Here is a 26,466-nt window from a genome sequence, read left to right as displayed (position 1 = left end):
TAGGAATATGGAACAGTCCACATATAGGAATATGGAATTCAAAAGAACTATCCCATTCTTTTTTTAATAGCTACATAATATCACAATGTATGAAAATACCATAATTTACTTCACCTGTCCCTAAATGATGCAGATTACATCTTTTCCTGTTACAAATAACGCTACAATGAATAACTGTACATTCTCTGTTTCCCACCTGGGCAAATATATCTGTAGGATAAATACCTAAAATTTGAACTGCTGGGTTGAATTTCAGAGAGAATGTGCTCTTGTGATTTGGTAGCTATTGCAATCGAACAGCTATTGTCAAACGGTCCTCCATGAAGGAAGACAATTTGCATACTCCACAAACACTCAAATGTTCACTCTCACATATTTAGCACTCACCATTGAGTGCCCTCATCAAGAGAGGAAATTACCAAATTTTGCCAATTGGAAAAATAAAAAAGTCACCTTATATTTTAAATAAATTTTAAATTTATTTTACTGTGAATGAGGATGAATATTTTTCACATAGGGAAGCAGGTATTCAGGTCTATTTCTGTATTCTGGTTCATTGATCTGTCTGTTATTTGTCTTTTTCAGAATTAAGAAGGATGATTCTTTAAAAAATGATAGAAGGAAAACAAGAAGAAAACCTACGGAATGGGAGAAAATTTTTGCAAGTGAAACCGACAAAGGTTTGATCTCCAGAATATATAAGCAGCTCATACGAATCAATAAAAAAATAAACAACCCAATCCAAAAATGGGCAGAAGACCTAAACAAGCAATTCTCCAAGGAAGACATACAAATGATCAAAAAGCACATGAAAAAATGCTCAATATCACTAATTATCAGAGAAATGCAAATCAAAACTACAATGAGGTGTCACCTCACACCAGTCAGAATGGCCGTCATTCAAAAATCCAAAAATGACAAATGCTGGAGAGGCTGTGGAGAAAGGGGAACCCTCCTACACTGCTGGTGGGAATGCAGTTTGGTGCAGCCACTGTGGAAAACAGTATGGAGATTCCTCAAAAGACTAGAAATAGACTTACCATATGACCCAGGAATCCCACTCCTGGGCTTATATCCAGAAGGAAATCTACTTCAGGATGACACCTGCACCCCAATGTTCATAGCAGCACTATTTACAATAGCCAAAACATGGAAACAGCCTAAATGTCCATCAACAGGTGACTGGATAAAGAAGATGTGATATATTTATACAATGGAATACTACTCAGCCATAAAAACCGACAACATAATGCCATTTGCAGCAACATGGATGCTCCTAGAGAATGTCATTCTAAGTGAAGTAAGCCAGAAAGAGAAAGAAAAATACCATATGAGATTGCTCATATGTGGAATCTAAAAAACAAAAACAAAAACAAACAAACAAACAAAAACAAAGCATAAATACAGGACAGAAATAGACTCATGGACAGAGAATACAGACTCGTGGTTACCAGGGGGGTAGAGGGTGGGAAGGGATAGACTGGGATTTCAAAATTGTAGAATAGATAAACAAGATTACACTGTATAGCACAGGGAAATATACACAAAATGTTATGATAAATCACAGAGAAAAAAATGTGGCAATGAGTGTGTATATGTCCATGAATGACTGAAAAATTGTGCTGAACACTGGAATTTGACACAACATTGTAAAATGATTATAAATCAATAAAAAATGTTAAAAAAAGTGATAGAAGGTATACCTGTGCTCTACCAATGACTAGCTATCTTGAATGAATCCCTTAATCACTTTAATCTTAGCTTCTCCGTCTATAAAAGAAGAGTGTTTCCTCCCTTAAGTTGCTTTTACTCAGTGTATGTTTGCAGAGCATTAGGCTCTGTGCAGAGGATGCAAAGGAGAACCAAAGATGCCATCTCTGCCCTCACAGAGTTTACAGTCATTGTGGGGAGGAGGCAGATGCTATTCAAATCCTGACACAGACCACTGAGAAACCCTAGCAAAGGAAACAGGAGATGTGAGGGAGAAGGGAGCAGGGAAAGGGCCATAGAGGTTTCTTTTGGAAGGAAGTAACACGGAAACTGAGATCTGGTGGGAAAGGAGTTAGCTGGGTGAAGCCAGAGGGAAAGAGTTTTCCAGATAAACTTTCTGACATGCGGGGAATCGGCATGAATGAATGATCTCTCTACTGTAGCTGTAGATAGAAAAATGATGGTAAAGTTGAAAGTGGCTAACAAAGTAAACAGAAATCCATCCACATAGAGTCCTGGGTAGATATTTTGGTCTTTCTTCTAAGCATTTGTCTTGCCTGGGACCTGTTTCAGGAAGTAAAGTCTGAGTTAAAGACTAAAGTGGTAGGTGGGGAGGGTATAGCTCAGTGGTAGAGCACATGTTTAGCAGGCATGAGGTCCTGGGTTCAATGCCCAGTACCTCCATTAAAAAAAAACAAACTTGGAATTATAACTAATTCCAGATTTTAAAAAACAAACCTAAAGTAGTGATACTCTGTTGGGAGTGAGACAGAGTAAGGGAAAACGGAGGGGGCGAGGTGAGGTGAGACAATGCAGTACTGTGTGTTATCACTCTGGTCACTGGGTCACAAGGAGCAGCAGCTGCAAAGAAACACAATTGATCAATTGCCAGGTGTGTTGTTGTTCAGCCCACAGGGTTTCTCCAGGAAGCTTACAAGGAAATCCGTATTTCAGAGCAATTCTTAGTAGGGAGAAAGGAGGGAGTCGTTTATCTGCTTCATATTCTCCCATCTTTTCTTGCCCATTGTTCACATTTACGGCGCAGAAGACTAACTCCTCTGCACTACCAGAGGGCATCACCCAGCCCCTCAGTGGTCAGGCATGAGGTGTGGCGCTTTATCTGAACCTGGAAGTTGAGGTGTGGGTGGAACACCAACCAAGAGAAAAAGGAGGATGACGCATTCAAGGGAATCCGAGAAGGACATGGAGTTTGTGTCCAACACAACAATAAGGGATCTCCTGCAAGAGAGTGACATAGTCTCTCAACATGGGGAGAAGAGTTTAAAGAAAGTTGATAATGGATATATGGAGACCAGCTAGGAAGCAATTGCAACGGTCCAGAAGAGAGCATATGGTGTCTTGGGTTGGGAGTGGCAGGTATGGAAGCAGAAGTGAATGAATGTGAGAAATTTTAGGAGGTAAAATTGCAGAGACTAAGGGAATGGTTAGATCTGAGAAATAAGGAAAAATATCAAGGACGTCTGGTTTATGGCCTGAGCAACCCAGTGGATGGTGGCATCATTTGCTGACATAGGAATCTGAGATAAAAAACCAAGTCTGTAAACAACAACTTTACACTGTATAGCATATTCAGTATCTTGTAGTAACTTACGGTGAAAGAGAATATGAAAACGAATATATGTATGTTCCTATGTGACTGAACTATTATGCTGTATCCCAGAAATTGACACAATACTGAAAACTGACTACACTTCAATAAAAATATGCATAATAATAATAATAATGAAAACCAAGTTGGAGGAGGAAAGATCCTGACTTGGAGCTTGGACTTGCGCCTATGAGAAACCCCACTGGAGATTTTGAGTAGGTAAATGAATGTATGAGTCTGGTTGTTGGAGCTGTACGTGTGGATGGTAGGGGCTGAGCATAGAATAAGAAAGGGAAGCTTAAAACACTTAAACATTTAATAGCTCTGTGGAGAAGGCTGGGCTTGGAAAGAAGAGAAAGAAAGAGCAGGCAGAGAGGTAGGAGGAAAGTAAGAAGAGCTTCAGGTCCTTGAAGCTCAGGGAAGAGGGTTTCAGGAGAGGAGTCCCAGGAAGGTCTGGGGAAGTGAGGACCGAGCCCGTGGCTTGACCAGCAACATGGTGCTCACTAGTCATTTTAGCCAAAGTGATGGGACTGAGGAGTGAGGGGAGCTGATGAAAAGGAAGAGGAGTATGTACAATGTATTTGAGAAGTTTCACTGGGAAGGAGAGAGGAAGGCATAATAGCAGGAAGGGGCTGTGAGCTGGGACAGGTGTTTTTGTTTTATCTTAAGAGAGACTTGAGTGTGTTTAAATGTCAACGGGAAGGGTTCAGATTCCAGGAGGGAAGAGAAGGCAGGTTATAGTGTGAGGCTCCAGAGAGAGCAGGAGGGCTGGGATCCAGGACATGGGGCCTGACCTCAGGATAGGAAGCATCCGCCGGGGGATGGGAGGAAAGGAAGGGAGGTGGCGCCAGGGAAGGTGGGGCTGTAGCAGGAAGTTGAGGGTCTGGTTCAATGGCTTCAATTTTTTTAAAGTAGGAGGTAGGTCATTTGCAGAAAAGAGGCAGGGGTCAGGAAGGAGAGCGGAGAGGGTTTGAAATAGAAGAAACGTCCAACTTAGTGATTTTGAGAGAACTTCCCTCATGGGCAAGTTGGAGGAAAGATTATCAGGTGGAGGGAAGAGGGGAAATGTGGCTGGAGGAAGGAAGGAAGGGGGTCAGAGAAAACCCTCCCACTTCTGCCTCCCCACTTACGTTTCAGCCAGTCTTGGCCCTCATCGTCCAGCTCATAAACAAGGAGGCAAACCAGGTGGGTCTGATAGAGCAACCCACAGCTTTTGGCTTCCAGATAACTAAAGTGGAAGTGGGTGTCATTTTTATGACCCACCAATATTAGCTTAACACAAGAACCAATCCAGTTTTGAAAATTCTCCTTTTATTGTGGCATCACTGTGATACTTCCCAGTGTTGACACTGGAAAATAAAATATTGTGAGCATCCACTAAAATGTTAATACAGAAGTGTGTTAAAAGTCTTTTGTTCCCCAGGCTTTTCTTTTCGGCTAGAACAGGACCTGACTGTTTAACTTGTGGTTAAGGATTATTTGCGCGGGGCACCTTGGTAGGTGAAATGTAGTGGATTTGGCGTTTTGCCCGCGGAACACTGGGCAGGAGCTCCAGTTACAAATTGCAGCTGTATAAAATAACAGGAAATGTGGGGCTTTGAAAGATTCCACTGGAAAGATTAATTATTTGGAAAAGAGTTATGCCGCAGCTTCATGTGTTTTTGGAGAAAAGGTGGCCCACGCCATTTTTTAATAGCACAAAAGAAAATTCTGCTACTAGGTGAAAAGAGGGGAAGAGAGAAGCTCTTGTTTCCTGGAAGGGCTCACATTTAGTTTTAAAACCATTTTATTCTCTTTGTTGGAAGACAAGGAGTTAGAAATGAAAGCCAGATGGAGTCTCAAAAAGATCTGAGGCTTAGAAAAGAAAAAATTGGGATTTCCTAATTCTCTGAGATGACCTCCTTGTTTGTTTTTTCCTTAACTTTTCTCCCTCCCAATCCCCAACCCTGCCCCTCAACATCTAATAATTTCCTATACATCAGTCCGCCATGGACATTCGTTTTCCTGCAGGCATGAGAATGTTATTCAAATAAACTCACAACTTCTGGGGGGACATTGACTGGATTTAGGGATTCTGTGATGCCCAGAAAGATAGACCAACATTTACTGCAAGACTGGGACAACCCCAGATGATCAGACAAGCTAACGCACAGGTAGACTTGAGCACAGTTTTCTGAGAACAACGTACTTCTACACATTTGAAGTAAAATAATTGTCTTCCCAGTGTACTCTGACTGTGAACTGCCAAGAAATTGTAGGGGGGGGTTGGTGTTTTGGGAAAAAATAGCATTTTTTTTCAAGTTTCTAAGATATCCAGCTATAAATGTCTATGGAAAAGGGTTATGTGCTTTCTTACAGGTTAATCACTTTGAACATCTTGAACATCATTCATATGAAGTCAACTCTGGAGAGATTTATTTGGCTTGAAGGTTGACTTGAGCAATGGAGGGAAGAAATTTTCTCCCTCTATTTCTAAATCTCTCATAATTGAGCCTGACCACAAAATATGTGAAATGTTTGCTATCCGACATGATGGGAAATGGGATGTTTAGGTCAATTAACTATTTGGAGTCATAAAGAGCAACCACTTGATGGCTCTGTGGGCAGTAATATATTCTTCATACCCAGTTATGAAGCTATGAAACTCAGGCTTTCTGAGACAACCAGGACTTCAAGACTTTAGAATCTGTCAACGTCTTGGGTCATCACCACAGTCAATCTCATGGCAAGTAGGTGGGTGGTGAACTGGGCATTTCTAGTTAATAGAGGGCCAAGAAAATATAGCTTTCACTATAATTCTGTTAAGTTTCTAATTGAATTTTCAAGTCAGAGAAGTGTGGTTTTGGAGAGATTATGATGGAAGTGCATGGTTTCTCCTCATTCCTAAAATCTAAGAGCATAGTCTTGTGGCTGTCTCAGATATAAAGGGAGAGGAGGAGCATGAATCTTGTCTGTTTATGCATCATCTCCATTTTCTGTACTCCCTCCCCACCCCCACCATCCTCTTCTGTATACCTTGACTCTGGTACCCAGGATCTCTCATCATCTTCAATAATAAACTTTTTTTGGGGGGGGGGAGTTATAATTAGAGTTATTTATTTATTTAATGGAGGTACTGGGGATTGAACCCAGGACCTCATGCATGCCAAGCATGCACTCTACCACTGAGCTATACCCTCCCCCAGTAATAAACTTTTAATGGCCTTTGTGCTAAGGGTTTAGGATGAGAAGAGACACAGTTGCTGCCTTCAGAGGACATTCATTTTATCTGGAGAGTCATAAGCACATGTCAATCCAGGGAGGCGGAAGCTTGGAGCAGAAAGCACAGCCTTGGGCAGGCTTTCCTGGCCAGAGCCTGGAAGAAAATAAGCTGGAGAGGGAGAGAGCAGAAGCAGCATTGCCAGTCACCCATCCAGCTGGGCCCAAGGACTGAATTCTGGAAAAGGTTTTGTTTTTGTCACATCTGCTAAGTTGGTTCCCCCCGCCCCCACCCCAGATGATAGCAGAGCACAGACCCTAGTGCTTTTCCAGCCTTACTTAGGTGTTACTCCAGAGCCTCCTGCCTGCGCAGCCTCAGTCAGTCCCTCACTCTCTCACTTAGTTTAAAGCTTCTTTCCTTCTCCCAGTCTTGGCAATCCTAAATGTCTCACATTTTTCTACCTATTCTTCTGTTCCTCCTCCAGCCTCTGGTTCCTCCAGGACGAGGTATGGGTAAAGAACAGGAATTGTCTCCCTGACTGGGGCCATTATAAAGAGCCATTGGGAAATGGTGTGGGTGAGCCCTCAGGATGTGTTGGGTTCTTTTGAGACCCCCGTGGGGATGGGGGGCAGTCTGCATGCGCTCAGCTTTTCTTAGAAAGGGCTATACCCCTACAGCCCACCACTCCAACTCCCTGGCTCCCACTTTGGTTGATACAGCATCCCCCCAACACACGCCGCCCCTACCCCTATCCCGTGGTCCATGTGCCCTGGCAAGCAGAGCTTAACCAATCTTAAAAGAAATTTGAAAGCAACTCAAGTCAATTCTTTTTTCACTGTGTCCATTCTGGCTCCCTTCTGCTGGAGAGATCCTCTGAGACCCTCGGTGGGACACACCTGTCCCTCTGCAGTGCTCCCCTGGCTCCGAGCACCTCTGCTTTGAACTCCTCCAGTTTCCCCCGAACTGCAGGAATCCCATGCCAAGCACACTGGGTCTATCTCTTGGGTCCCCTCCCTTGGCGAGAGGGGGAAAGAAACACCCAGGACTCCTGGGCAACTCTGCTTGGTATCTGCACCACTTAGAACAAATCCTTTGAGGGTGAGTGAGTGACAGGCTCAGAAAGGTGGAACTCAGGTCGTGGTTTTTCGAGTTGTTTCTGTTTTCATTTTGTTTAAATTTAACAACTCCTGTCCAGATAGTTTAGCCCCTTCTTTTTAAAAAAGCATGGTCTTGTGAACTATTTCATCAATTTAGGGGACCTCAACTGTGCCTAAAGTAACAAGATAAGTCCTGTACTACCTTTCTGTTGTTCTTAATTCAAGAAACATCTAAAATTTGTATAATGTTTTCTCAGGGCACCACTAGACATTGTGTTCCAGGTGGACAGCACCCCCTGGAGTTGTGTAGCGGACAGCTTGCACAGCTGAGCTGGCAGCCTTGTGATGTGTGGTTTTCCTTTAAGAGCAATAAACCCTTTCACATACATAGCAGTAGTAATTATCATAGCAAGCATCACTACTGTGGAGCCAACTGGCGTCCTTCAAAGCCCAACGACCCCCATTCCTGGGCTCTCAGATGTCTGTCTGTGATCCCTCAACAGATAGAGTACATTCTTTACTGGGCGTGTTTGCCCTAACAAACTAATAGCCGGGGGCAATGTCTAATCTTACACTAGTTCAAGCTGGCTTATTTCAGCCCACCTTATCAGAGTCATAAACCCCACTGCCCTTCACAGATCCTAAATTTCTTACCTCATCTACAACCAATTTGTGCACAAACTGATCAGCTACCTTGTGAGCCAGCCATATAAAAGATCCCCAACAACTGACCCTCGGGGCTCACACAGGCTCCTCCCGTGTGTGTGGCTCGCTGTTGTCTATGGCAGCGTAACCCAATACGCTCCTTGTCTATCTTCATCCTTTGCCTTCGGTAAATTCTTTTTCTTTCTCTCTCTCTCTTTTTTTTTTTGGTACTAGTTTTATTTATTTATTTATTTTTATCGACGTATAGTCAGTTTACAATGCTGTGTCAGCCTTTGGTAAATTCTTTTACCAACCCGCATCACCGGTCCATCACTGCATTGTGTCCCACAACCACCACCATGTTTTTAGCATACAGCATGTACTAGTATATGTTATACAGTATAGAGTACACGATACATTTAATCTTCAAAGAAGCCTGCTTTCAAACGAAGAAACTAAAGCTCAACTTTTTGCCCAGCACTACGCAGTCAGGATTTGAATCTGTCTCCCCAGGCCATACTCTTTCTCCTCTGGGATCTGATCACCTATTTTTCAGATGAGCAAACTCCAGCTCAGAGAGGTTACACAGCTGGCTTTGAGTCACACAGGGTCTTCCACTTTATTTCAGACGATGTATCTGCAAGAATGTGACCCTAAAGGAGAATCTCAGGGAGAAACATAAAAATACTGAACACACAGAGAGAAGACATGGCTCAAGCTCCCTTGGCATTTTTCTGTTCCTTTTTCTCTGTCTATAATTGTCTGGGCATCTTGAGGGAAGGTGGCAGGCAGATCCTAAGAGGGGAGCCCAGAATGTATTACCTACAGACAAGTGCTTGGTTCTCTTAGCTTGGATTAAAAAGAAAGAAAGATGTTAAATGTGAGATGGACTCAGTAGAATTCTGTAAACCCAATACTAATGTGTTTTCAAAAATTAATATTTACTGATTTTTTTCTGATTAAAGATAATACATACTCATGTAGAAAATTTATGAGATATTGCAGAGTTGTTACCAAACAAAATTCATGCCCCTGGTGCACAGGGAGGCCAAATTTCCTACAAACAAGAAACATGTAAAATCGTGCTGCCCAAAGATTAATGGGGTTCCTTTATTATTTTAAAGCTCACAAAGGGAAACTGCACGTTTATTTGCTCCTTGCGACTGTCCTACTGAGGCTGAGTTTACAGGCATTTTTTTATTCTTCTCAGGATGTAAGCCAGAAGACAGAGAAGACTAGAACTCATGTTGCATCATGGCCTACATAAAACCAAATCCAGTGCTATTCTTAGTCAAAACTACTTTTTCCTCAATCTTCAGTTAAAAATCAGTCTTTTCTCCCTTAGTTCAGTACTAAAAGTGATTTACAGACTGGAAAAACAATTCCTCCATTATATTGAGGGTTCAGTAAACGCTCTGAGTTGAAACGGAATTAAATGGACAGTGGGGGCAGGGACCATTGTCTCAGAGTTTATAAAATCTGGTCTGATGGAGGAATGAAAGCAAACGCATGGGTGGGTCAGACGGATCTTGCTCTGCCCTTCCTAATTATTTGACTTTGGGCACAAGGTTCCACATGTGCCCAAATGGAAGTTGGCATCAAATATAAGGCAGCACTAAATTTTCCAGCAGGAAAATCTTCCCCTAATATTTTGGTCAACCTAAGCACATAAAACTTTTAGTGAGATAGGTGAAATCATGGTGTAATTTTCAATACATGAATTCAGTTATATGTACATGTTTAACACAATTTATACAATATAATAAATTAATTCATAAATACTGTTTTTCCCCCACCGTCATATTCCATTAAAAAAAAAATCTATTTAGTGGGGAAGGTATAGATCAGTGGTAGAGCGCATGCTAAGCACGCACAAGGTCCTGGGTTCAATCCCCAGTACCGCCATTAAAATAAATAAATAAATAAACAGAATTACTTACCCCGCCTCAAAAAATCTATTTAAATTCTTCATATACCTCTTGGTCATCAGGGTCCTCACAGTCACTAGCCCCATTTGTTCGGCATTCTCACTCCCATCTGGATTGTTGGAGATTCTCTTGGACCCTTTATGAGATGCTTTCACTGGAAATTTTATCCCAAACCACAAAGTGCCCATTCGAATAGCATTAGTCAGTTCATGCTTTCACTGGTCTCTCCAACATAACTACTCACTGTTCTGCTTTTTAAAGTGATCATAAAAGTCTTGTTTACAGCAACTTTAGCATTGCATATGTGAAGTCACATTCCCAGGAATAACTAACAATTCTGTGCTACATTTTCTCACCTCCTTTTGTACTGAGTTGGTGATCTCCCTAAGCTTTCATAACTAGGAATTCAGAAAGCATTGGTGTAACATGAGAGGCATTGCAAGGACCCTGTGATATTGTGATTTATGTTAAGAAATATGTGTTTGGTCTTTGTTCCCATTTCTGGCTCAGAGCTCCTAAAACCCTTGGAATTTCCTAAGTGATGAGAGAGCCATAAAGGTGAAATGGGTGTCTTTTGTTAGTCCTATAATAAACCCCTTTCAACCACACCTGAGTGTGTGTTAATGAGCTGATTTTGGGGAAGCCCCAAGATAACCTAAGGATGGGGGCTGGTTGCCAGGGGAACCAACCTTCTGATTACAGAGATGAAACTTTCACTCCCACCAACTTGACCTCTGGGGATGGGAGAGAAGCTGAGGGCTAAATTACATTCAGCCAGCGGTTGATCAAATATGCATATGTAACAAAGCCATCCATGAGTGGAACGCCCAGAGAAGGCTTGGAGGCTCTGGTGCCCCTTCCCATGTAACTGGCCCTGTGCACCTCTCCCATCTGGCTGTTCCTGAGTTTTATCCTTTTATAATAAATGGATAATCTATTAAGTAAAGTGTTTTCCTGAGTTATGTGACCCACTCTATATTTTTTTTAGGCTTTTTTTTTGGGGGGGAGCAATAATTAGTTTTATCTATTTATTTATTTTTAGAGGCAGTACTGGGGATTGAACCCAGGACCTTGTACATGCTAAGCATGCACTCTGCCACTTGAGTTATACCCTCCCCCACATGACCCACTCTAGAAAATTAATCCAACCTGAGGAGGGGTCATGGGAACCTCTGATTTATAGCCAGTAGGTCAGAAGCACAGGGGACAGCCTGGATTGTGACTGGCATCTGAAGTGGGGGCAGTTTTATGGGACTGAGCTCTTAAGCTGTGAGAACTGCCATCTCCAGGTAGACAGTGCCAGAATTGAGTTGAACTGTAAGCACCCAGCTGGTGTCACACAATCACTTGATGTGTGGAAACCCCACACATCTGGTAACCAGAAGTGTCAGAAGTATTAAGTGTGAGGAGGCAAGGAGGCACACAAGAGTGTATTTTTCCTTTTCAGACCCCAAAATAAAGTACTTCCCTCTTTTCTGGGCAATAATTTTAGGGAAAAAAAAAAACTTGTCTCATCGGTAGACATATATAGAGGTTAACATCTTTAGAATTTACATGCCCAGGTATAAAATGTAGGTAATAACTCTAATACTGCACTGTGGGCAGGGATTTATCCCTGCATCTAATTTATTAATCTTTATCCTCTGTGCCCAGCACAGCGACTGGCTCATAACAAATGCTCAATTACATATTTCTTAGACAAGCAAATGAATCCAAAAGCATTATTTTGTTTATAAGGCACACATCCACTTCTACCTGCAAGAACATCCTAACCTCAGGCTCTTCTCACAGGTCTGAGGGTGGGAAGTGGCCCAAACTGAGTGATTATTTAGACTAATGTGTCACACCTGTGACTGTAGTCCAGCGCTCAGGCCCCGCTGCCACATGGCCTAGACTGGAACCCCAGCTCTCCTGCTGACCAGCAGGCCAACCTTCGCCAGGTTAGTAACATCTCTGCTCTCAGTCTCTGACCTTCAGATGTGGACAATACCAGTACCCACCCGGTGGAGTGGTGGTGAGGATTGCATGGGTGGATGCATAGATTGGTGGGTTACAGAGCCCCAAAAGTTTGCTGCTTCTCCCATCAATAATGGAGTCTCTTTTCCCTCCTCTTGAGCCTGGGCTGTCCCTGTCACTGGTTTTGACCACATGATCAGCAGAATAATGGCTCCCCCAAGAGAGTGTAGAAGTTGAGTGGCAGTTTCATGGGTGCAACAAAACCTCCATAGAAAGTCATAAGAAAACTTTAAGACCCAGAAAGGACATGGTCAGAAAATCAAAACTGAATTTATAGTCACTTAAATAGGCATTATTCCACCACCTGACAGCAGGGCACTGGCAGATTTGGTGTCTGGTGACAGCCTACTTCCTGGTTCATGGATAGCTATCTTTTCCCTATGTCCTTACGTGGCAGAAGGGGTGAGGGAGCTCTCTGGGGTCTCTTGGGCCCCTTTTATAAAGGCACTAATCTCACTTATGAGGCTCCACCCTCATGACCTAAACACCTCCCAAAGGCTTCACCTCCAAATACCATCTCATCGGGGACTGGGTTCCAGTTATGGGTTTGGGGGGGACACAACAGTCTATAGCAGCAGGTGTTACCCCATCAGTAATAGTTGGGATTATTGTTGAGCAATATTCACTCCTCCCCCTCCTCACTGAGCTCAGAGCGGACTTGGCCTTGTGACTTGATTTGGCCAGTGGGATGTTAGCAGTGATGATACTGAACCAAACCTTGGTCTGCTTGCCTGCAGTGAAGCCAATCTACTGACCCCAGGGTTGTGGTGAAGGAAAGTGCAGCGTTTCTTGCAGGGGGCCACGCCAGGAGTCCAGGGCAACTAGTGCTCAAAACGCCTGAACTCCCCAGTGGGTTTCAGGAAGGCATTTTTAAAGGCCAGGTGAAGGAGGGGCATCTTAGGGTGTGTGATCAGCTTGTGCAGAATCCTCTGATTGGTTGATAGTGAAGTTAGCAAGGCGGTGTCACGTTATCAGTCCTCAGGCTCCAGTAGGTCTGGGGGCTACGTGCTCATGGTCATCAGGTAGTTAATTTCTTCCATTTGGCGGGGGTTTTAGCATCTGCAGAACAGCTCAGGACACGTGCATCAGATACTGTTATCTAGGTACTTGAGAGAGGAGCTAAAGCAGAGGATGTGGGGGAGGGGCCTGTCCCAGGAAGGCCCCATAGGTCCCACGTGGTTACAGTGACACAGCAGAAGCTTTAAATGTCAGCTTGGGCTTCTGCCATTACCACAAGATGCCCAGGAGGCCTGTAGGTCTCAGAAGAACAAGGGGTGTGTGGAGCAGAGCCGCCCCGCCACCCCACAGACCTTCAAGTGTGGTAATACAGGATCGTTGTTTTATGCCACTGAAATGTGGGGCGCTTTTAATGCGGCAGTAACTGACTAATACACAATTTTTAGGTGATAAAATTAAGGCTCAGAGAGTCTTGTTTAAAAACAAGAAAATCTCATGGAAATGTTCCTAGTAAAGGAAGATTTTTATCTGAAGAGTTGAATGAGGGTCCCTGGGTTGGTTTCCCTGCCATAACAAAGTGCCATAGACAGTGTGGCTTAAAGCACCAGAAGAGGACTGTCTCACAGTTCTGGAGGCCAGGAGTCTGCAATCAAGGTGTCAGCCCGGCCACGGTCCTTTGAAGGCCCTAGGGGAGGGTCCTTCCTGGCCTCTTTCTAGTTTTTGGTGGTTCCCGTCAATCCTTGGTGTCCCTTTGCTTGTACGAGTATCCCCAGCTTTTCAAAAGTTCACTTTATGCCACTTCACTTTTACGGAAGACCTATATTAGTACTTGCTTTCACAAACCTACCTGTTGTTAAAACCTGAAGAAACCTGAAGAGGAATTTGGCTTTTACCAAAAAAAGGCCCAAAGCGAAAACACCGTTCAGCACTGGTTTTGCAGGGGCTGTTGTAGAGGAAGCGCCCACCCCCCCAACACACACACCAAGCAGTGACAGTGGCACCGCCCAGCTCCATCCCCAGGAACCACACTCAGCATCTCAGCATCAAACCACCATAGCTTTGCACTGTGTCTGTGAGCCTCGGTGCTTAATCACAATTTATTTTGTGCATCTGTTAACAAGGTGTGTCCTGAGGTAATTGCTTCTTTGCTTTACGTGATCTCGGCTTACGAAAGGCTTCCCAGGAACACTGTACTTCAGATGGGGGGAAAACTGGTAGCTGCCTCACTCCACTCTCTGCCCGCATCATCACGTGGCCTTTTTCCTTGCCTGTGTCTATACATCTGCTTCTCCTCCTTTCTCTTAGGACACCAGTCATTGGGTTTAGAGCTCAGCCTAACCCAGGATGACTTCACTTTGACTAATTACATCCGCAAAAACCCTATTTCCAAATAAGGTCACATTCTGAGGTTGTGGGTGGACATCAACTTTGGAGGGACACTGCTCAACCCAGTGTGGTTCCTCTGTCTAGCACTAGAAAACTAGCGATATCATTAGGCAGACTGTGTTCAAAAGAGAGCTTCAAGCAAAAATTTGGAGAAGGAATAGTTTAAACCTTGAGAGGAACAAGTTGGGAAGACCTGGGGTGGAAGTTAAGGCTGAACTTCTACTTAGACATTTCATAAATTTGTGACAGTTTTGGAGCTACAAAAGGTCAATGTTGAGGGGTGCATATAGCTTAGTGCTAAGTATGCATGAGGTCCTGAGTTCAATGACCAGTACCGCCATCAAAAAAAAAAAAAATGTTGAGTGCTATTGCTCTAGGTCATGCGAAGGTGAGCATTGTTCACTTCAAATAAAATTCTCAAGCCATTTTAGAGGCTCACAAGATGAGGTGCCATTTTCCATCCACTGGTTTCTCTGTCAGAGCCTTTTCTGATGTGCTTCTGTCCCGATGAGCCCCTCTCTGGAGGAGGGGAGCCCTGGATGCCACCTCCCTAATATCTGCTGTCCTCTGGGTGATTAATTTCTGGAGGAATGTATTTCAGAAGTGTGGGAAAACAAACGTGCTGTGTGAGTCTTGGCAAGAATACTTTTGAACATCTACAAACTAGCTATTTCAAAATCAAATCTATGTGTGGGCAAGACAAAGCTTGATGTCCTTGGCTAAAACATTGTGTGTGCCAAGTTCAAAAGTAGAAGACACCACTTCTCGGGCTAGTTGATCCAAATGCAAAACAGAATGCAAAATGTTATTACTATCTCAAGTCCTGCTGGCTCAAATTTTCTTTAACATGCACGGGCTCTGGGGTCAGGCAGACCTGGGTTCAAATCCCATTTCTGCTCCGAAGGAGTGATGAGACCTTAATGTGTACCTGCTCTGAGCCTCAGTTTGAAAATCTCTGGAGTGGTCTTAATAACCATGTCAGAGGGCTGCCATGAGGAGTAAACAAAAAGGGCCTAAAACAGAACAGAACCAGGTCCATAGTGCTGAGGGCCAGGGATGTAGCACCATCACTGATCTCAGGAGAGTCCCCAGGCGTCAGGATTGTTCATCCTTCTCTTCTACCACCAGACTCTGTCCTCGGCACATACAAAGGGCTGAAGCAGGGAGACTCGTCAATGCAAGACAAAAGAGACACAAAAGCACCAGGGAAAGAAGTATTTGTTTCTCCCCTGGTACCTGGTGGGCTTTTTGTCCCTTCTGAAAGGAGGCTGAGGCAGTGATGGTCCTGTGGAAGAAGAAGGGAAGAGTGAAGGCTCCCTGGCTAAGGCAGCAGGCTCGAGGAAGGGGCAGGAAGGAGTCTGCAGAGACTAGAAGATGGGTCGGGCGTTGGGCAGAAGAGCCTGGGCTGTCCCCTCAGGCTGAGTCGGGAGAGCAGGGCAAGTTGGAGGAGGAGAAATAGAGTGGGGACAGAGCTAATCTGGTCCCTTGTAACAGGAAGTGGGGCCGCCGTGTTGTGTCTGGCCACCTCACACAATTAGAGCTAACATTTACAGAGCACATGCCATGGCTAATATCAACGCCTTTACTCCACATTACAACTCTATGAGGAGGTTACTGAGGCCAGAGAAGGTGTGGTTGCCAGTTCCCAAAGGTGATCCAGTGATTCTTACCTGCTGGTATGGCAGCCCTGAGAATTTCCCCCTCCACTGAACCAGGGCTACCCTGTCCCTGAAACTTACCTGTGACCTGGCCTTTGGGGGACATGTTTCTGCAGCTCAGCTTTGGCACCCCTGTGCACAGGCTGGTGGCATTTGCCCCTCCGCCAGAGGAAACACATACTGAGATGCTCCTACCTCACCCTGAGGTCCTCAACCAGCCAGGCCTGCCCCTTTCTGTCTGCCGTCAGGGCTGGGAGAAGACAGGCCTGATTCTGGTCCTGAAGGAGGACAGGGAGAAGATTGCCCCAACTCCTGAATACACAACAGTTCCTGCTGTCAGGAAATTGCAAAGTCTTAAGGAGGCAAAGCTTTTTGTTCTACAATTATGGAAGGTAAGAAATTTAGGGAGGTGGGTACAGCTCAGTGGTAGAGTCCATGCTTAGCACGCATGAGGTCCTGGGTTCAATCCTCAGAACCTCCATTAAAAAATAAATCAAATAAATAAACCTAATTGCTTTCCTCCACCAAAAAAAAAAAAAAAAATTGAAGGGCAAATACCACTAGGAGCAAGCAGTAGGCACTGACTTGAACTCCCATGAGGTCTAAATGATTCTGCAAGCTGAGTTTAAAGCAGGAAGAGACCAGAGACTGGGGCTGGATTGGAAGTGAGAAATGAAAAGAATCTCCAGACAGAAGACAAGGCAGGCAGAAAAGGAAGGCTTGGTTTAAGCAGAATGTACAACAGTTCCTCAAACAAATCCTATCTGGAAGCGCTGTTGAGGTCCATTTCCTAAACTCTCCAGATTTCAGCCCGGACAATGCTGGCCAAGCAGCTGACTAGAGGAAGGGGGTGGGTGAAAGTAGTTGGATTCACTCACCGGACACAGATCTGCCAGAAAAGGAAGTAGGGGCGTCAGGGACATGCTTTCCACTTCCTGGATACACGTTCAAACATGGAACAACTGAGTCCTAACAATTGACCACCCCGGGTGGTACCACACCCAACACAATTCAGAAGAGAGTAAGAACTAGTAGTCCTATTTTTTAAGGCTACCATAGAGCAGTGCCTAGCTGCCACCTTAAATCTAAAGGACAGTAAAGATACCTCAAGAATACTTTTTTAAAAAAAAGCCAGCTCTGAAAAGGTTGGACACAACCTCTTTGCCTTTTAATAAAATTAAATAAACATTCAGACAATGGAATACTATGTGACTTCTCCAGAAACAGGGCTGTTTTCTAGGTAGTGGCATGGAATGATCATCACGATACATCTGAAAAAACCCAGAGGCAGAGCAATCTGGATAATCTGCCACATAGTGTGCAAAATACATTGTGCTACATTTGCACAAAATAATAACATATCCATGTTCTTGTATATGCATAGAATGTCTCTAGAAGAACACACATGAATGCATATGAGCTTCTAAAACTAATGCTGGGTTATAAGTCAGGATAGCTATTTTCCTGATGGGGGTCCTGCAGGGGGCTTTGGGATGCCGCTAATGTTCTGTCCTTGACCTAGGTGCGGCTTATGCGATGTGCTTAGTTTGTGATCACTCACTGGTCTGTGCTTATGATTTGTGCACTTTTCTACATTGCACTTCAAAAAAGCTGAGGGGAAATTTTTTTTGAATAACAAATAAGTCAAGTAATATAAAATAAGTTTTAAAATAATGTTGAGTAATAATGAAAACATAACTTCAAAGTCCAGCAATGCAAGAGGGCCTCAGTGCCTTTCCCAGCAGATTAGTCCTGACTGTCGCCCGCATGCCCGATTCAGGACAGAGGATGAAAGAGGCTTACGTGGCAGCGGTCCCCAATCTGGCCTCATTTACTCTTCCTTCACGCTGACCTCAGCCTCCTGTTTATCAATTGCTTCAGGACTTTTTCCCCCCTCAAAACAGATTAAGCCACAGTTGTTCATCTGTTCAACAGAGCCAGCCCGCTGTGCCGTCTGTGGCTCTGCAGGGCTGGGGTGTTGCAGAAAACCTGCTGGCTATGAAACAGAAGGGGAGTTGTTTTATTTCAAGCCGGTACTTTTCAGTGTGGGCAAGCATATTTCTTGTTTGAAAAAGAAAAAAGAAAAAAAGGCCCGGGGAGGGGATGGAGATGAAGACCTAATTCCTTGATCTCTTAAACTGAAGAGAAAGAAAAAAAAAAAAAATACATTTTTTTCCTACTACAGGGTGGGGATCTTTTTCTCAAAGGGGTCACAGATTGTCCCAGAAAGAAAAAGATCAAGTGCTCTCCAACCCCACTTTCAAATTTGATCCTAGCCATTCTCTTTGACGAAGTTGGGTGTCTGCTCAGGAATTTTGGAGTAGGGGCCAAGATTCAAACCTGGGACATGGAGCCCCCTGGAGAAGGGGCAGGATGGATTCTGGCATTTACTGAAGACCTATTGTATGTCGGGCGCTGAGCTTGGCATTTCCACCCTTACTGCATTCATATCACAGTAACTCTAGAAAGTGGATACTACTATTTTGCCCATTTTACAGAAGGAAACTAAACCTGTGAGTGGTGAACTGTCTCACCTGAGGTCATACTCTATACACACCCCGAAATATAGTGGCTTAAAACAACACTTTATTATTATTGCTTATGGTTGGTTCTCTGGGGCTCAACTGAATGGGTTTCACTTGGGGTCTCCCATGCAGCCACGGTTACTCACTGATTGCGGCTACAGTTAGTTATCTGAAAGTTCCACTGAGCTGGAGGTCCAAACATAGCTTTGTTGGACAGACGCTGGCTGGGGCTATTGCCCGGAGTGCCTCCACATAGACTCTCCCAGAACGAATGTCTCAGGAACACACGTGCTGACAGAGCCAGGCGGGAGCGGCAGGTCTGCTTCCATCCCAGCATCACTTCCACTGCACCCTCTTGGTCCACGGAAAGGGGGCATTGGGTCTGTCTCTCCGTGGGAGGAGAAGGAAAGAATTTGCAGCCATCTTTAATCTACCGTTCCTGAAAGTGGTGAAGCCAGGTTGGCCTGACCCCTTCCTTCACTGTCACCTTCAGTTTAATTAACTCCTGGAAACGGCCATTATTGGTTCTGGTGTTTGAAAAGTAAGATAGGTGGCAATGTCAACACCACTTAGATACATCTTGTTAAAGATGCCAGTGCAGGCTGCACCACGCTCTACCAAGAAAGGCCTCCGTCTTCCCTTTACCCACAGGCAGCTGCTGTCTTCTTACAGGCGGAGAGCGTCTTGGGGACCATTGAGCCCAATGCCTGCAAAGCTTCAGAGATGCCAGGCTTCCACCATTACATGATGCATCCCAGTTGAACCTGGACACATTACTTAGGGGTTCTCTGGAGGCTCTCTAATAAGTGCTATTTGGAATCCTCAGCAAAGTTCTGTGAGCTTCAAAAATAACTTTTTACCATGGTTCCTTTTAAAACAGAGCCCTCAGCCCATTCCCCTGCCACCCATCCTTGGCTACTGTCCCCAGAGTAACCCAGCCTCTACACAGTCATCTTTGCTTCATCTCTGCTGTGGTGTCCGATGCTTCTCTGGATTTTTCTGTGCTGTCTGGCGCAATGAGACTAAGGTTCAAGTAGGCTTCTCCGGGGAATCAGACAAGCCCAGTCAACCTGGGGCACCAAGGTTCAGTCAAGGTGGGTCAGAGAAGGACCTTCCCTGGGAAATTGAGGTTCTCCCAAGAGGGCCTGGACAGGGTGTTTCATTCCTGCAGCACCACTGCAGCTGTTAGTCACTCCTCAAACACTTCACTGGTGCCTGCCCCTCACCAGGCACTGCTTTCACCCACTTCTCATCCTAAGCACATTTTCCCTGACCTCACCTACCTTCGCTCCTGGGAGAGGCTCCCAGGCCCCACCTCCAGTGCAGAGTCATCTGCTTCAAGCATTCACTGAATAAAGAAATTCACTCTTAGATTTTAGAAAAAGATTTTAAAGTTGAGGAGACGAGGCAGCTTAAAGAATCTGGATGCTGCAAATTGGGGAATTCAAAACCTTATTATTCTTTACATGTGGATCTGGAAATGGCCTCAATCAATATTTATTGAATGATTAAGCAAGCTTTACATTCATACTGTTAGTAAATAAAAGGATTTTTCTAATAAGCTAATCATTAGACGAGACTGCAAGAGAGAGTTAAACTTAATGATAAGGATAGTTCTCGAACCTTTTGTTTTATCCACTCCAAATAATAATGGTCTTCTTACAAATTTCAAGTGCATCTTAGGTATTTGTTAAAGAAAGTCTAAGACTTGTCTTCATTAGACAAGATTTCATATCAGTTAGTTTGTGTTGGAGCTTAAAAGTAACAACAGTCAGTAGCTTTTAAATAGCCCTTCTAATTTTTTTTTTTAACCAATTCAAAATGATCTTTAAACCTTTCACCCATCCTACACCAAAAAGTGTCCTGGCAAAATAGATCTTAAGAATAAAGCTTAGCATCTCCATCTGTCAAACAGAGATAATAATGGCCACATCACTACTGCATCACTGGGTGGTCATTGAAGCTTACATGAGAGTGGGGCAGAAAAATATTTTTGAAAAATTTACAGTATTCCCCCCATTTCCTGGTGTCCCTTGCCCTACTCCTGGTTCAGTCTGTAGTCTTTCCTTATCACCTTGAAGTCAGTAGTATTTATTGCCTCAGGGGAGGAGTGTGATAAAGCAGGAAAACCAGAAAATTCAGGAGTGGTAAGAATTAGGCCTTTTGAACTGCAAAAATTTAACTCTTGAATAACTGAAGCATCAATTTGTTGCCATAAATACTAGGACTAGAAAAACTGAGACCTAGGCAGATAAGGATTATCCAGTCTCTGGAAGGGGGAGAGAAGCAGAGGGGCGGCAAAACAGTGGTAGTAGGTTTCTGAGACAGGAGCTTGCTCCCTGGGAGGAGGGTGAAGGTGCCCTCCCTGGAGGCTGAGCAATTTGTGAGGCAGAAGGGCCCAGCAGAGAAATGGGGGGTGCGTGGCTCTCTCCAGGTGCTGGGAACAGTGGCCTGTTCTCGGTGTGAACGAAAATACTGCAACCATATCAGTAAACCAAGAACGCTGAAACTAAATCATCAGCGGCTGCCGCCACCCCCAGTGAGGACAGGCCTGCAGCCCAGCCTCCGCAGCCACTCACAGTGGTGCCCTCTGAGGGGACTCAGAATAAGAAAGGACAGGATACTGGCCCTAGATAGCTAGAAGCTTGTCAAAGGAATGAATTCAATGAGCCCAAATGTTTGCTTCGTCCCATACATAGAAAAGTGCTAAATTCTTTAACTTGAGATGCCTGGTTTTCTTTAGATAACAAGCAATCTTTTATTGTTCCAACTACCTGGTCTTTGTTGTAAAGCTCCTATGTATCCTAGCTCCTCCCCTGCCTCTTCAAAGCAGTCCCTCAGAGTGATCTGAGGGGCTGTCATCCTGGCTGGAGTCCTCCCGCCAAATTAAACCTAATTTTCAACTTTTAGGCTGCACATTTATTTCAGTCGACAGTTTTGGTGACCCAGATGGGACCCAGAGCAGACTTCTCTCCTTTGCCTGAACTCTGTGAGGAACCGGAGCCTTGGCACCAGCATTGGCCCTTTGTGCCCATCCACCTCCTCGGGGAGTCCAGATGAATTTGGGTGAGTCTCTCCTGGTTCTCGGATCTCCCATATTGGTTGATGATCCTGAGTTTTATTTGGCGGTGTATCCAGGTACCTGGCCCTCCAGGTGAAAGATACCGGAAAATACCCACCTTGAGGAGACGTCCGAGGTGGGGCTGGTTGAAAGATACCAGGGAAACACCCACTCAGGGGAGACATCCCGGGTGGGGCCCGGTTGAAAGATACTGGGGTCTGGACTGAGTGGTTAGGTAAGAGTCTGGTCTAACGTTTTCCTCAATTTGGCTACCTCCATTGAAGTCGTCGGGATAAAAGTAAAAATCTTAAGAGGAACGAACCTTTCAACTCCAAAAGTGGGACCCTCCTCCTGGCTGGCAACAGCTTTCTCGGGTGACTGAGAAACTTGCAGGAGTGGTAGAGGCAAAGACCTCATGCCGTGCAGCTGTCCCTGCAGGAAAACCTACTAATGATTTTATTCTGACAACCCAACCTTAGAATGGGAAATAGAACTCTCAAAACAAAAGAAAAAGAAATGACAGATTGCCAGCCTCTAACTAATACCCCAGCCAGGTTTATGTACGTACAAAACTTACAACTTTAATTGGGAATTAAAAAAAAAATCTCACCCTGAAAATAACTAGCCAGGCCTGATGAAAACATTTTTTGGAATTCTGACCTTATAAAAACTAAAGCCCCTTTCGGGGGAACTTGGACTTCTCTTCCTGTGTCCTTGAAATTTTTATTTTATCTTTCTCTGGACATTTTATGTGTGTGTATGTATGTATATATGTGTTTCCTTTTTTTAAAAGAAAACTTGGATTCTGCTATCCAAAAGGTACAAGTATTGTGTACATATGGCGGCCAAGCAAATAAGTTGGGATTCTCAACAATCCTTTGATTGTACCAATTCTCAGGCATTTTGCCATCGTAACATTTGTTGCATCAGCCTGGACCACAAAGGCCTTTATTTACCTTTTGGGGAGTAAACTTTTGAATTTCATTTAGGCAACACCCCCCACTCTCATGTGGAAAAGCCTCTTCATCTTATTGGTTTAAAATCACTGTATATATATATGTGCATATAAACACACACACACACACACACACACACACACACACACACACACACACACACACACACACACACACACACACACACACACACACACACACACACACACACACACACACACACACACACACACACACACACACACACACACACACACACACACACACACACACACACACACATTACTGATGGCCGTATGATGGATCCCTTAATTTGGAGAAACTTCTAAATTGGTCAAAGTTGAGAGCTCTCATTATAAACAGCTGTTTTATTGGTACCTATTAAAATCAATCAAGTTTAAAGGTGGAAAAATATATTTAATGGTTAACCCAAGAACTTAGTTTAAAAAAAAATAACCGGTTTGGAAAGCTACATTTGTGTCTTCCCTTTCCCCACAATGGGTTTTAGAGATGCTAATAAAAACATTAGAATAATTAATGTTAATTAGGTTGAGTAACTGGAAAAAGGAATGTAAAAAATGTCGAAAGATTTTTTTTCTTAACAAGAAAAAATAAGGGACTTACCCCAAATGAATAAATATTTTTAGATGGTTATTTTGAATGGGATAAATAAAATGGACATTTTTGGATTAAGATACAAGGTTTTGATACTACACTACATAAAGTTAATAAAAAAAAAAAAGGCCAAAGAGATCACCAACATTAAAGTTCAAACAAGTCTGCTTTATTTACCCCAGTTTAAAATGTATATATTTATAGAGCTGGAAAAAATATATATAGACTGAGATAGTTGATCAATGATTTGGGCAACAGACAAATTAAATTAAAAATTGACAAGGCCTAAGTCCTTTGGCTCAAACTTGGGGATCCCAGAGACTTTTATATAAAATTAGATAAAGTGGACAAGAGATAAAAGAAAAAGGCTTCTGGCACTCCTTCTAGAAATAAGACTTATTGATTAAGCCTAATAAATATTAAAATTAAAGGTATAAGAGTTGATAAAATTGAGATAAAAGTTTGTAAAATTGGTATATTTAAATGGGCTTTATATAAACCTCTTTTGCTAAATTATGTTGTGGCATAGATATGTTTCAATGGAAAAACACTTTCCCTTCTTGGTATTATAAGGCTGGGCACATATCTGTCCCTCAGAAAATATTAATTAAACAAACTAAAGGAAAGCTGAGCCATCCAATATGAAGTAAAACTAAAAACTAATATTCAGGGGCTAATAAAAAAAATAATACGAGATTTACCCTGGGTTTAACTTATAACTCAAGGAAAAGAGACCTTACTAAATGCCTTATACAAGCTTTTGAAGACATGATAACGTAAACCTTAAAGTTTTAAAACATGGAAATCTTTGTTTAGAGCTCTTCTCACTGATACAGAAAAGCAAATTAAGAGGATACAATTGGGCCTAGGTGACAGACCAGTTCTTTGGGGAACTGGAAGAAGCAACTGTCTTTGTCTTGTAGATCAGAAATGTAAATACAGCAGACAATGACCTAGGACTTAGCCTAATTAGCTCAATGAGGTAAAACTTAAGGCCAAAAAATTTTTGGCATTTTAGAACTCAGAACTCTGACAGGTCCTTCAGACTTTGTCAAGAAATCTTAAATGTCTTTTTCATAAATAGTAAGCCTTAGTGATTTGAGCAAGCAAATGCAGCTTACTCCAACTGTTGTATATAAGCAGTAAATTTATATTGTAATACCTAACTCATAAGTAAGTTGTAAAGTGAAGCTATGAAACCTCTAGCTTTTGTCTGTTTATAAGTCTGTGTACACATTATAGATATGAGGTGTTTCTACGCTAAAAACAAAATCAAAATTAAAGAGCTCTGCTTAATTGACTTAAAAATAAGAACTTACAAATTAAATATTTCTAAAATAAAAACTAACCAAATTGACTTTCAGGTTCATGTGAACTGGAAAACATTCAATATTAAGTTCATACGTGGTATTAACTTTAAGTTTGTTCTAATTAATATAGACATCTTTAGAGTCATCAATATTAAGTATAATACCTTTACTGTAGCTAGCTTTAATGAAAGTCAAATAAGATCCTATTAAATCTGTTGCAGATTTGTCAAAAAAAATAGTAATGTGGTGTGATAAAATTCTAAGTAAATTAAATGCAAATGAGATGAGCTTTTGGGTAAATTCTTTAAAAATATATTTTTAGAAATGTATGCTTAATGGAATGTATAATCTCTGTAAATATCTGGTATCTTTAAATTCTAGAGTTGTGCTAAATTAAGTTAAATGTTGGGAGTTTATTAAATAGCTATGCCATTTTCAGATAAAATAAGATTGAAATATTAATTACTTAACATTTGACTTCCTCTTACAGAGAAACTAAAGGTGTTTAGAAATATTAATAAATGGTTGGTGCCACCCTAAAATATTCTCTACTATTAAGGGAAACATCTCAGTATCCCAGGAGAGTAAGATGAATGTGTAAAGGAAGATATAAGGAATGGAACTATATGTTGTTAATGGAAAATAGTGACTTTGTCTTGAAGCTGGTTACTTCTGAATGGAAGAGAAAATAAGGGACAAAATAATATGAATATAGAAAGTTGTAGAAAGCTTGTGGAAGAGGAACCCTGAGGAAAGAGTTTTGTACATGGTCGGGATTGGCTAAGTTTAGAATACATTTGGTCAAAGTAAATGAATCTCAGAAGTAAGCCAGTACAAGACTAGATTTGGTTTTCTCTCTGTTAAGAGGACAAAGTTTTCTTAAAATGTTAATCTGCCTTCAGTAACAGATTGTAAAGCTTCTTATACCCCTTAAGTGATCTGTTCTGCCTTTACCTTTGAAATATTTTCTTATTAATGAATAAGTACTATGTCACGGTGATCTATACTTTAATGTGACCAAGTGTTTTGAAACCTTTTAATAAGCTTCCCAAATATCAATTTCTGATTAAAGTTCTTTTGACCTCCATTTAACTTTGGGATGCTATGAGGGCCCCTAAAACATTCCAAAGAGAGATTTTAAACTAGTAAGTTTCATTTGGTATGTTAAATTACAAGGGAAGTATTGTCAAATGAATAATAAATCTTCCTAGGTTATACTGTATGAGAAAATATTATTATAGATATTCTAGAAATTATATGTAATCCTTAAAATTATATATACCTGAATGTTATATCTGAAATGTTACCAGTCATAATTCTGGTTATTGTGACCAGGTTTCTTTATTGATTACAGTGTAACTAGGTGTTTAACCATGCTTTTAAATCTTTTGTCATTTATAGACAGTTACTGTTTTATTCTGATGATTTTGCAAAATGCTTCTCTTCAAGGAGATTTACTGGTTTCTAATAAATTTCCAACTATAGCACTGAACTAAATTGGGTAAGAAATTTTAAAGTTCTGATGAAAACTCTGATTTCATAAAACTGTTAACAAAAGGATTAGTTACATGGGACTGAGTAAACTGATGAATATGGTTATAATTTTGGATTTTGTCTGAAATATTACTGGCTTTTAATCTGTTTCCCAGACATAAAGAAACTCTTCTCCTTAGGCTAATTATAATTCACAGCAATTTGATAAATTATACCTATGTAAGCAGACTTGGAACAGTTATCGATTCTCTCTATCTGATCCCTCCAGAGACTGGAAACTCTTAGGTCCCCATTGCTCTA

At 42.4% G+C, this 26,466-nt stretch overlaps 1 non-coding gene across 1 annotated transcript; it reads right to left on the bottom strand.

Moving 5' to 3' along the window:
• Positions 1-6,426: 6,426 nt before the first annotated feature.
• TRNAA-GGC (transfer RNA alanine (anticodon GGC)) lies at positions 6,427-6,499 on the bottom strand. Its single transcript has one exon. It is a non-coding gene; the product is annotated as a tRNA-Ala (tRNA).
• Between the last annotated feature and the right edge of the window lie 19,967 nt (positions 6,500-26,466).

The sequence above is a fragment of the Vicugna pacos genome, chromosome 15 (assembly GCF_048564905.1).
Source record: "Vicugna pacos chromosome 15, VicPac4, whole genome shotgun sequence".
Taxonomy (NCBI): Eukaryota; Metazoa; Chordata; class Mammalia; order Artiodactyla; family Camelidae; genus Vicugna; species Vicugna pacos.
The sequence above is the reverse complement of the archived record's forward strand: the minus strand, read 5'-3'. Positions and strand labels throughout refer to the sequence as shown.